This window comes from Tupaia chinensis, unplaced genomic scaffold (assembly GCF_000334495.1).
Source record: "Tupaia chinensis unplaced genomic scaffold, TupChi_1.0 Scaffold144017_1, whole genome shotgun sequence".
Classification (NCBI taxonomy): domain Eukaryota; kingdom Metazoa; phylum Chordata; class Mammalia; order Scandentia; family Tupaiidae; genus Tupaia; species Tupaia belangeri.
This window is the reverse complement of record NW_006203869.1, coordinates 152,053-162,859: the sequence shown is the minus strand read 5'-3', so window position 1 is coordinate 162,859 and position 10,807 is coordinate 152,053. Positions and strand designations below refer to the sequence as shown.

At 44.0% G+C, this 10,807-nt stretch overlaps 1 pseudogene; it reads left to right on the top strand.

The window, feature by feature from the left end:
- Positions 1-6,449: 6,449 nt before the first annotated feature.
- On the top strand, positions 6,450-7,762 carry LOC102498751 (tubulin beta chain-like; annotated as a pseudogene).
- The last annotated feature ends 3,045 nt before the right edge of the window (positions 7,763-10,807 follow it).

Sequence of the window (10,807 nt, the reverse complement as noted above, 5' to 3'; positions counted from 1 at the left end):
TGTTGTCTGTCCTCCTTCCTCTTCTTTTGTTTTTTTTTTTTTTTTTTTTTTTTTTTTTTTTTGGATTGCTGAAGGCTACATGCATTCACCAAAGAGACAGAGAGAGAAAGAACCACTATACCACTCCACTACCACCCCATAATGGACAGCAAAAGCAAGTATGAAGAGCCTGAGGTGCTCACAAGCTTGGCTTGGTAGAAGAATAAAAAGAAAGCCAGTGGGGCTCAGAGCACAGTGAGCACGTTGGTAGCAGAGGAAGGTGAGGCTGGGAAGGCCGGCCACATTCTCCAGGAAACCTGATAACACCCTACAGTTTAGGAATCACTCAGCTTTTTTGTTTTCAGTGACAGAGTGTTCCATGTCATGACCCTCCTGCTTCAGTATCCCAGCTAGGCCTATACCTCCATGCCACCGTGCCCAGCTCTTTTACAGATGGGATCTTGTCTCCTCGGCCAGCCTTGACCTCACAATACTCGTGCCTCGGCCTTCCCAAGTGGTTAGGATAACAAGTATGTGCCACCACGCCTGGCCTTTAGGAAAGGCTGGGAATTGAACCCAGGCTTCTCATTGGGCCCTAGCGCGAGCAGCATTACATCTAAGTAGTGTGCATCACTTGGCTAAGCCCATTTGGCTTATTGTTTTTAATTGCCAGAAGGCACATGTGCTCATCAAAGAGAAACAGAGAGACAAAGCGCCCTCCGACGAGCATGATCGCACCACAGTCCCTTGTCCTCCACGTCCCCATCTTGTGCGGATGTGAAGCACGCGCGCGCACAGGGGGTATTTGTCAAGCCACAGGGCCAGGAGTCAACCGTAATGGACCGTGTGGGACCTGCTCCTTTAACCACGAGGCTGTGAGCCGGCCCTTATTCGGCACTTTTGTTTCCTTTTTTAAAAAAATAATTATTTGTTTAATTATATTTATTATTATTAATGCTTTAATTTGCTGTAGGGCACATGTGCTCACTAGGAAGACAAAGAAAGAGAGAGAGAGAATGAGAAAGTAAGTCACCAGGTCTGACTGACCTTGTAGGAGTCCAGTGCCTTAGCCACCATGCCACCATCTGACCCCGGCTCAGCATTATTTTAGAGAGCTATTTTTTTAGAGAAATGTTTACTATAGGGTGTGTGTGCTTGCCAGAGAGACACAGAGAGAGAAAGCAAGACATCACTTCCCAGGGGAAATAGCCATACCATAATCCCTTCTCCATTCTCTCAAGATTTGGGCCACACACGCATATGCACCCAGCGTGAGTTTTAAACCACCAGATCTGGGACTCGAACCACAATCGACTACATGGGAATCCAGGGATGTAACCATTATGCCATCTTCTGGTCCCTATTCAGCATTTTTTAAAGGGAAGTTTGGGATTAATTTATCTTTCAAGTATCCTAACTGACCAAGTCTAAGTATAATGCCAGTTCACGTTCATTTGTAGAATTGATAATCCTACATGAACAAGCATCTCTAAAAAATTAACAACGCTCTTGGGACCAGCAGTTAGCATAATGGCTATGTCGCTGGACTCCCACGTAGTCGACCACGGTTCGAGTCCCGGACCCGGTGGCTCAAACTCACGCCAGGCGCGTGTGTGTGCACGCCCAAGATCCCGAGAGGAGAATGGAGGAGAAGGGATTGTGGTGTGGCCATCCCCCCTGGGGGGTGATTTCTCACTTTCTGTCTCTCTGTCTCTCTCTCTCTCTGTCTGGCGAGTGCACGCGCCCTGTAGCAAAGCCTCTCCAAAAAAAAAAGAAAAAGAAAAAGATTGGCTATTAGTTATATATATAAAAAAAAAATAGCAATGCTCTCAAATTGAACACCTAGACACCTGGGACCCCACAGGGAACTCGCAGGGTATTTTATATTTCTGAGGAACCCTTGATGTCTGTCAGACACCAGATAAACTGATAACTTAAGGCAGTTCACAGTTTCAGCATTAAATAACTGCATTCATTTCAAAGACCTCACACCTTTGCAAAGCTAGGTTTTTGGCAGTTTTGATAAAATAGCCGGCACTACACAAAAATGAACCTGGAAGAAGAAGCGAAGGCAGCTGTGTCTAAACTGATTCCAAGGCTTGAGAAGTCACATGGACCCAATCAGTGCACGTATCTTTTTCGTAATTGTCATTAGTCAGGAATAAAACTAAAATACACATTTTTCTTTCAGTTATTGTGTCTAGTTATTTTCACATGACTGCTGAATACTGTCGCTGAGATAGAACTATTTAGCAGAGGACGCTGGAATAGTCAAGGCTCATGAATTGAGTAAATTTGGGCACTTCTGTGACTTTGCTCTTGAAATAAAATATTTATATTTAACAAGGGGGCAGGACCAGCAGTTAGCGTAATGGCTATGTCACTGGATTCCCACATAGTCAACCGTGGTTCAAGTCCCGGATCCATCTGGTGGCTTAAACTCACACTGGGTGCGTGTGCGTGCATGCCCAAGATCCCAAGAGGAGAATGGAGGAGAATGGATTGCGGCGTGGCCATCCCCCCGGGGGGTGATTTCTCGCTTTCTCTCTCTCTGTCTCTCTCTGTCTGTCTGGCGAGCGCATGCACCCTATAGCAAAAATTGCTCTTAAAAAAAATCTTGGAAATGAGTTAGTCTACATCGTTATCAAAACTCAAAAGTCACCATTCCAGCTGTGCATTTTTTTGGGGAGAGAGAGACAAATTATTAGAAGACCTTTTGCACAGTTCTGAAGCTTTTTGTGGTGAAGGAAGAAAGCATACACCATTGCTAGTAAACTTCAGATTGTCAAGAACCAGTTTTCTCTGTTTCCTCCCTTGACCTCAAGTTGATGGACATTTTTCCGTGACCTATCAGGCTGTTCCTTTTCTTTGCTTGGCTGCCTTTAGTGAAGTCTTAAATCAAGTTTCTCAGGTGTAAGATAATCCATTTAATGGGTCTCAGGTTTCATCTAGGAATGACTGCACATCTGTAGCACTTTTGAAACTTCTGGAAGTTTTATTTGTGCCCTCCCATACCAAGTGACATTTATTAAAATATTGCCTTTTGACTTTGTGGAGAGCAGTGAGACATTGGTATTACAACGGTGTGTCATAGAGAATGTCCAAAATGCCACCACTGTGTTGAACCTGCTGCAATCAAAGGGTTTAAGATATAAAAGTAACAGAAATAAAAACTGCAGTCCCTTAGGCATTTAAAACATTAGTCTGGTATGATTTATCTGGTAGCAGAGGTTCAGAAGAAGATGGGACCATGATGAGAACTGAAGAAATACTTATACCATGTCAATTAATTCTAGAAAAAGGGCATTCAACAATTTACCTATGTTCTCTAGAGCAAAGGGAGAGGAAATCCAAAAAAGAAAAGAAAAAGAAAAAAAAACTTAAAGGTTAATTTTATCAATGGCTAAGTTAATACTTCTGTTATATTAAAAGAATGATGGTTACTTGAGGTTCTGAAAAAATTAAAGCAAATTGAATGAAAGTTCAAAAGTGACTAATAAAAAATAAAAACTCTCAGTCCTTTTTAAAAAAATATTCTTGAGTTTTTATGAGGAAACACATCAGGTAGAAAGGGGGTTTGCTGAATATTACCTCAGACAGACTTTAACATTATCTCTAATGTTAAATTCCATGACACAAGGTATAATTGGAAGAGTAACATAGTTTTAAAGAGGGCTTAGAAGCAATACTTTCAACAGTTCACTAACCTCAATGCAATCTCATTATTTTCTTTTTCCTTCTTGACATATTATTTGAAAGTTCACCAGTTTCAGTTTTGTTTGCTTTTTGAAAGTTCATCCAGTCTTACCAGCAACTCTTTAACTAGAGCATCACAGAATTGCTACCTAATAGGAAACTCAGGTCAGTCAGTAAACATGCTCTAGGGTTCCAATTCAGCAACTAGATAACTATAAGATTTTAGATCAGTTATTTTGCTTCTGTGTGCTTCATTTTGCTCATTCATAACATGGCTAGATAAGAACTACAATATTTCTTAAGCATTTATTCAATATATCTCTAATGGTGTAGGAGACTCAGAGTGATTTTGAAGGGGAGGAGAAGAAAAAGGCTATGTGTGTGTATATAAAATTTGATACTGTCACATAAAATTTACATTCTGTTCCATCCACAATCTATTGTTATATAAGCATAACACTTGTCATTCCTTCTACAAAGGACTACAATCTCTCTGTGCTGAAGAGGTCAATTCTAGACAATTGTGCTAGATTAAAGAGAGCTATTATCAAAGACCAGAGTCACTGTTCAGACAATTTCTCTATTCTGCTTCATTTTACAGTTTTGATAGAATACTTCTTTACATAAACTAATAGATATGAAAGGCAAAAATGTGTTTTTAAAAACTTCTTTTAAAACCTGTATCGCTGAGAAGAGATGACTTGATATAGGAGGGAAATGTATGCTATAATATTTTCAGGACCACTCTTAATTGGCTATTTAAGTACTTTCTTAGTGAATGGTAAAGGTGATGTTGTCATATAGTAGGAGCAAAAGAGTTCTAATTCACCATCTGATACCTTTTACAGCTTCAGGGAGTACTGCATCAAAACGTCCACCCCATAGAAGAGTCCTGGTATTTCAGTGTCACAGCTTAGGACCCACCGTCTTTGCCTATACAGGTCATTTTCTTCATCCCTTCCTACGACGTGACAAGGATGACAACGTGTAGCTGGTTTTGCCACCTCTGAGTTATTCATCAGAAGATATTTTTTTTAATTATTTTATTTTTATTTTATTTTTTATTATTATTTTTTAATTTGACCAGAAAGAGACCAAAAGTAGGAGAGAGAGAGAGAGAGAAAGTGAAAAAGCAAACTGCCAGGTCCAGGGCTCGAATCAGTCAGCCATGTGGAAATTCAGCACCCCCACCACCATGCTACCTGCTGACCCCCCAGAAGATATGTTCTGTATGAGTATAACTTACAGTCATGTGAAGATACGATGTGACCATGTGTGCATGAGGCCATGTGCAGAACATTGGCCAAGCCTGCTATTTTACGTCCCTACTTGCTTTTAAGCCTGGAAGCTGAATACCTATTTGGCTGTTCTAGTGTCTTCAAGGGACAAAGGTAAGTTTTCCTCTTCAAAGAAGTTATTCCAGTAGCACATTCGATGGTGGCCATCATCTTGCTGCCCAACACTGTAATGTAGCAAAGCCTCTCCAAAAAAAAAAGAAAAAGAAAAAGATTGGCTATTAGTTATATATATAAAAAAAAAATAGCAATGCTCTCAAATTGAACACCTAGACACCTGGGACCCCACAGGGAACTCGCAGGGTATTTTATATTTCTGAGGAACCCTTGATGTCTGTCAGACACCAGATAAACTGATAACTTAAGGCAGTTCACAGTTTCAGCATTAAATAACTGCATTCATTTCAAAGACCTCACACCTTTGCAAAGCTAGGTTTTTGGCAGTTTTGATAAAATAGCCGGCACTACACAAAAATGAACCTGGAAGAAGAAGCGAAGGCAGCTGTGTCTAAACTGATTCCAAGGCTTGAGAAGTCACATGGACCCAATCAGTGCACGTATCTTTTTCGTAATTGTCATTAGTCAGGAATAAAACTAAAATACACATTTTTCTTTCAGTTATTGTGTCTAGTTATTTTCACATGACTGCTGAATACTGTCGCTGAGATAGAACTATTTAGCAGAGGACGCTGGAATAGTCAAGGCTCATGAATTGAGTAAATTTGGGCACTTCTGTGACTTTGCTCTTGAAATAAAATATTTATATTTAACAAGGGGGCAGGACCAGCAGTTAGCGTAATGGCTATGTCACTGGATTCCCACATAGTCAACCGTGGTTCAAGTCCCGGATCCATCTGGTGGCTTAAACTCACACTGGGTGCGTGTGCGTGCATGCCCAAGATCCCAAGAGGAGAATGGAGGAGAATGGATTGCGGCGTGGCCATCCCCCCGGGGGGTGATTTCTCGCTTTCTCTCTCTCTGTCTCTCTCTGTCTGTCTGGCGAGCGCATGCACCCTATAGCAAAAACCTCTCCAAAAAAAAAAAATATTTAATAAGGGGGAGGGTAGTCCTATAGCCTAGTGGTTAAGGGGCCAGATCCTACATGGCTGACAGAGCAGTTTGAATCCCAGCCCCAGAGGCTAGGAAAATACACTGTGTGTGTGTGTGTGTGTGTGTGTGTGTGTGCGCGCGCACATGCATGCATCCAAAATCCTGACAGGATAGAAAAATGGCATGACTATATGCCAGTACGAGGTGCTTTCTCCTTCTCTCTCTATCTCTGTTGTCTCTCTTTCTCTCTCTAGTGAGTGAGCAGACACAGCCTTTGGCAATTAAAAAAAAAAAAAAAACATGCTCTAGCCTCCGGGGCATATTCTATCCTTTCAGCCTGAGACCAGCGGAGGTAAAAAATAAATAAATAAATACATATCCTCTTGCCTGTACATACCTTGAGGTGAGCAAAAATACTACATTTTAGCCATGAGGGAAATCGCACACATCCAGGCCAGTCAGTGTGGCAACCAGACGGGTGCCAAGTTTTGGGACGTGATCAGGCATGACCACGCCATCAAGCCCACCGGTACCTACCATGGGGACTGTGACCTGCAGCTGGACCACATTTCTGTGTACTACAATGAAGTCACCCGTGTCAAATATGTTCCTCGTGCCATCTTGGTGGATCTAGACTCTGGGACGACGGACTCTGTTCACTCAGGACCTTTCGGCCAGATCTTCAGACCAGACAACTTTGTTTTTGGCCAGTCTGGGGCAGACAACAACTGGGCCAAGGGCCACCACACAGGAGGGGCCGAGCTAGTTGACTTGTTCCTGGATGTGGTGCCTAAGGAGGCCAAGAGCTGTGACTGCCTGCAGGGCTTCCAGCTGACCCACTCACCAGGCGGGGCACAGGCTCTGGAACGGGCACCCTCCTCATCAGCAAGATCCGAGAAGAATATCCTGACCACATCATGAACACGTTCAGTGTGGTACCCTCACCCAAGGTGTCCGACACTGTCATTCAGCCCTACGATGCCACCCTCTCTGTCCAGCTGATAGAAAACACTGACGAGACCTACTGCAATGATAATAAGGCTCTTTACAGCCTCTATTTCCACATCCTCAAGCTGACCGCACCAACCTATGGTGACCTGAACCACCTCGTCTCAGCCACCGTGAGTTGGGTCACCACCTACCTCTGCTTCCCTGGCCAGTTCAGTGCTGACCTTCATAAACTGGCTGTCAACATGGTGCCCTTCCCACGCCTTCACTTCTTTGTGCCTGGCTTTGACCCTCCCACCAGCCATGGAGGCCAGCAGTATTGGGCCCTCACTGTGCCTGAACTCATTCAACAGGTCTTCAATGCCAAGAACGTGATGGCTACCTGTGACCTCCCCACCATAGCCGGTGCGTCACCGTGGCTACTGTGTTCCATGGACAGATGTCCATGAAGGAAGTAGGTGAGCAGATGCTCAAGGTGCAGAACAGGAATAGCAGCCACTTCATGAAGCAGATCCCAACAATGTCAACACAGTTGTCTGTGACCTCCTACCTCATGGCCTCAAGATGGTGGTCACCTTTATCGCCCACAGCATAGCCATCCTTCAAGCACATCTCAGAGCATTCACCGCCATGTTCCAGTGCAAGGCCTTCCTCCACTGGTACAAGGCAAGTGCATGGATGCTCACTGAGCTGAGAGCGACATGAACAACCTCGTCTCCGAGTCTGAGCAATACCAGGACGCCACCGCAGAAGAGGAGGAAGACTTAGATGAGGAGGCTGGAGAGGAGACCTAAGATGGAGGCCTCGGGTGCCTCAGGCTTCTCCATTCCCCCAGTCTTCTTCCCCAGCTGCCTCTAGTTTGTCCCTCAGGATTTGTGTTTGCTGCCTCTATCTATTTTTTCCTTTTCCTTTTTTTTTTTTTTTTCAAGGGAGGAGGTGTCTAGAATAGTGCCTGGCACATAGTGGGCACTCAATATTTGTTGAAAAATAATTTTCTGTGGCATAAGTTTTATGTTGTATATGTTAGTCATTTCTCTCCCCCCACCCCCCGCCCTCACGAGCATACTCGCCCTATGGCAAAATTGTTCAAAAATAAAAAAAGAGTTGATGATAACGAACTGCTCTCCCCAAATGTATATGCTGAAGTCCAAATCCCCCAGTGTCATGGTATTTGGACGGGGTCTGTGGGAGAGAATTAGGTTTAGGTAAGGTCATGAGGGTGGACTCATGGTGGGAAGTGCCCTTAGGAGAAGATAAGCGATTTCTCTCCAGTGTTCTGGAATTCCGGAGGCAAGCTCTCACCAGAAACCAAACCCTGCTGGACCTGGAGCTCGGACTTCGCAGCCTCCAGATCTGGGAGAAACAAGTGTCTGCTACTTAAGCCACCCAGTGCATTCCATCTTAGCCTGAGGTAAGACCTGATATTTTGGGGACCAGCAGTTGGCGTAATGGCTATGTCCCTGAACTCCCATGTAGTCGACCATGGTTCGAGTCCCAGACCCATGACTTAAACTCACGTTGGGCCCATGTGCATGCCCAAGATCCCGAGAGGAGAATGGAGGAGAAGGGATTGCGGTGTGGCCATCCCTTCTGGGGAGTGAATTTCTGCTTTCTGTCTCTGTCTCTCTCTCTTTCTGGCGAGCGTATGTGCCCTATAGCAAAAAACCTCTCCAAAAAAAAAAAAGATAATGATATTTTGAAGGAAGGTAAGAAGAAAATCTCAGAAATATTTATGGATGCATTACTCTGGGGTAGAGGTTGACTACAAGTAAAAAGGAGCCTCTAAGAGCCAGCAGGTGGCACGATGGTTAAGGTGCTGGATTCCCACATGACTGACTGTGGTTCAAGTCCTAGACCTAGCAGCTTGAAAATTACACTGGGCGCATGTGTGCTTGCACAAATTTCTAGAGACCAGAGGAGAAGGCACTGAGGCGTGGCCATTCCCCTCGGGAACTGATTTTTCACTTACTCACTATCTCGCTCTCTGTGTCTCCCCAGCAGGCACACATGCCTTATAACAAACCAAAAAAAGTATGACTATTTGCATGCAAAAAAAAAAAAAAATACAACTTGAGGGACCAGGAGGTGGTGTAATAGTTACATCACTGAACTCCCACACAGTCAATGGTGGTTTGAGTCCCAGACCTGTTGGCTTAAAACTCATGCAGAGCACGTGTGTGTGCGTGCCCAAGATCCCAAGAGGAGAATGGAGAAGAGATTGTGGCTTTGCCATCCCTCCCGGGGGGGGGTTTCTCACTTTTTGTCTCTCTTTCTCTCTGTCTCTCCAGCAAACACACATGGCCTAAAAAATCATCATAATAAATTGAAATTCATGCATAGCCTTTTTTTCTTTCTTTCTTTCTTTTAGTTTTTGCTATAGTACACATGCACTCACCAGAGAGTGATAGAGGGAGAGAGACAGAGAGAGGGGAAGTGAGAAGTCACCTCCTGGAGAAGATGGGCCACAGAGCAATCCCTTCTCCTCCACTCTGTCAGGATTTGGGGAATGCACACACACAAGTCCAGCATGATTTTTTCTCTTTTTTTTTTTTGAAGAGGTTTTTGCTACAGGGTGCGTGCACTTGCCAGAAAGACAGAGAGAGACAGAGAGACAGAAAGCGAAAAATCACCCCCCAGGGGGGATGGCCATGCCACAATCCCTTCTCCTCCAGTCTCCTCTCGGGATCTTGAGCATTTACGCACACGCGCCTGTCACGAGTTTAAGCCACCAGGTCTGGGACTCGAACCTTGGTCGACTACATGGGAGTCTAGCAACATAGCCAATACGCCAGCTGCTGGCCCCAATGCAGCATGATTTTTAAGCCACTGAGTCTAGGACTCAAACCACAAAGTCAGCCATGTGAGATCCAGTGCCTTAACCTCCACGCTGCCTGCCGGTCCACGCATGACATTCTTATAATACGCATTCTCTGTGAACTTTCTGAAGACCCCACACACCGGGTCTAAACTACACGCCCTTGAAGTCAGTTTTTGTCTCTCTAACACTAATCGTGGTGTGTGCCAGAATTTTTAAAGCCCGAAAGCTTTGAACATGAATTAATTTGTCCGCTAAATCCAGGTCTCTCTTAAAAAACTGATGTTAATGTTCAGGAGGGTTATGAAATCAAGGTCTCTGTGTACATTTGCATACCTCATCCTACCCCAATTCCAAAACAAACGTCCCGGGCTTAGTCTTTCAATCCTCTAAGGGCAGAGATCTTCCTCCAGCTTTCTTTTCTATTCATGGACGGAACAGACGCCCACCACCATGGGATGCTGCTGCGTGACAGAGAGCAGCAGTTGCCTGGAGTCGTAACTGTCCGTGTTATTGGTATGTAATCCGAATTTTGTTTTTTAGATTTCAGAACTTTCATCCAAGAGCACAATTACATGTAAGACAGCAATTAGAACATTTGCAGCAAAGGAGAGAAAATTAGTATACGTGGCAAAATACTGAACCCAAGTTACTGTTAAAAGGCTGGAGTGCTAGACTCCCACATGGCTAACCACAGTTCGAGTCCCAGACCCAGGGGCTTGAAACTCATCCTGGGCATCAGTGCATGCATGCCCAAAATCCCAAGAGGAGAACGAAAAAGGAATTGTGCCATGGCCGTTCTCCCTGGAAGGTGATTTCTCATTCTCTCTCTCTCTCTCTCTCTGTCTCTCTGGCAAGCACACATGCCTATGACAAAAATCTCTAAAATAAATAAATAAATAAATAGTGGCTAAAACAGCAATGAAATCTTATTTTATGAGTATTAAATCAGAAGTATGAAAATTAGCAACCAGTATTGATTAGTTTGTGAAAACTAGTTAAAAGAGCTAGAAATGTTTTTCTT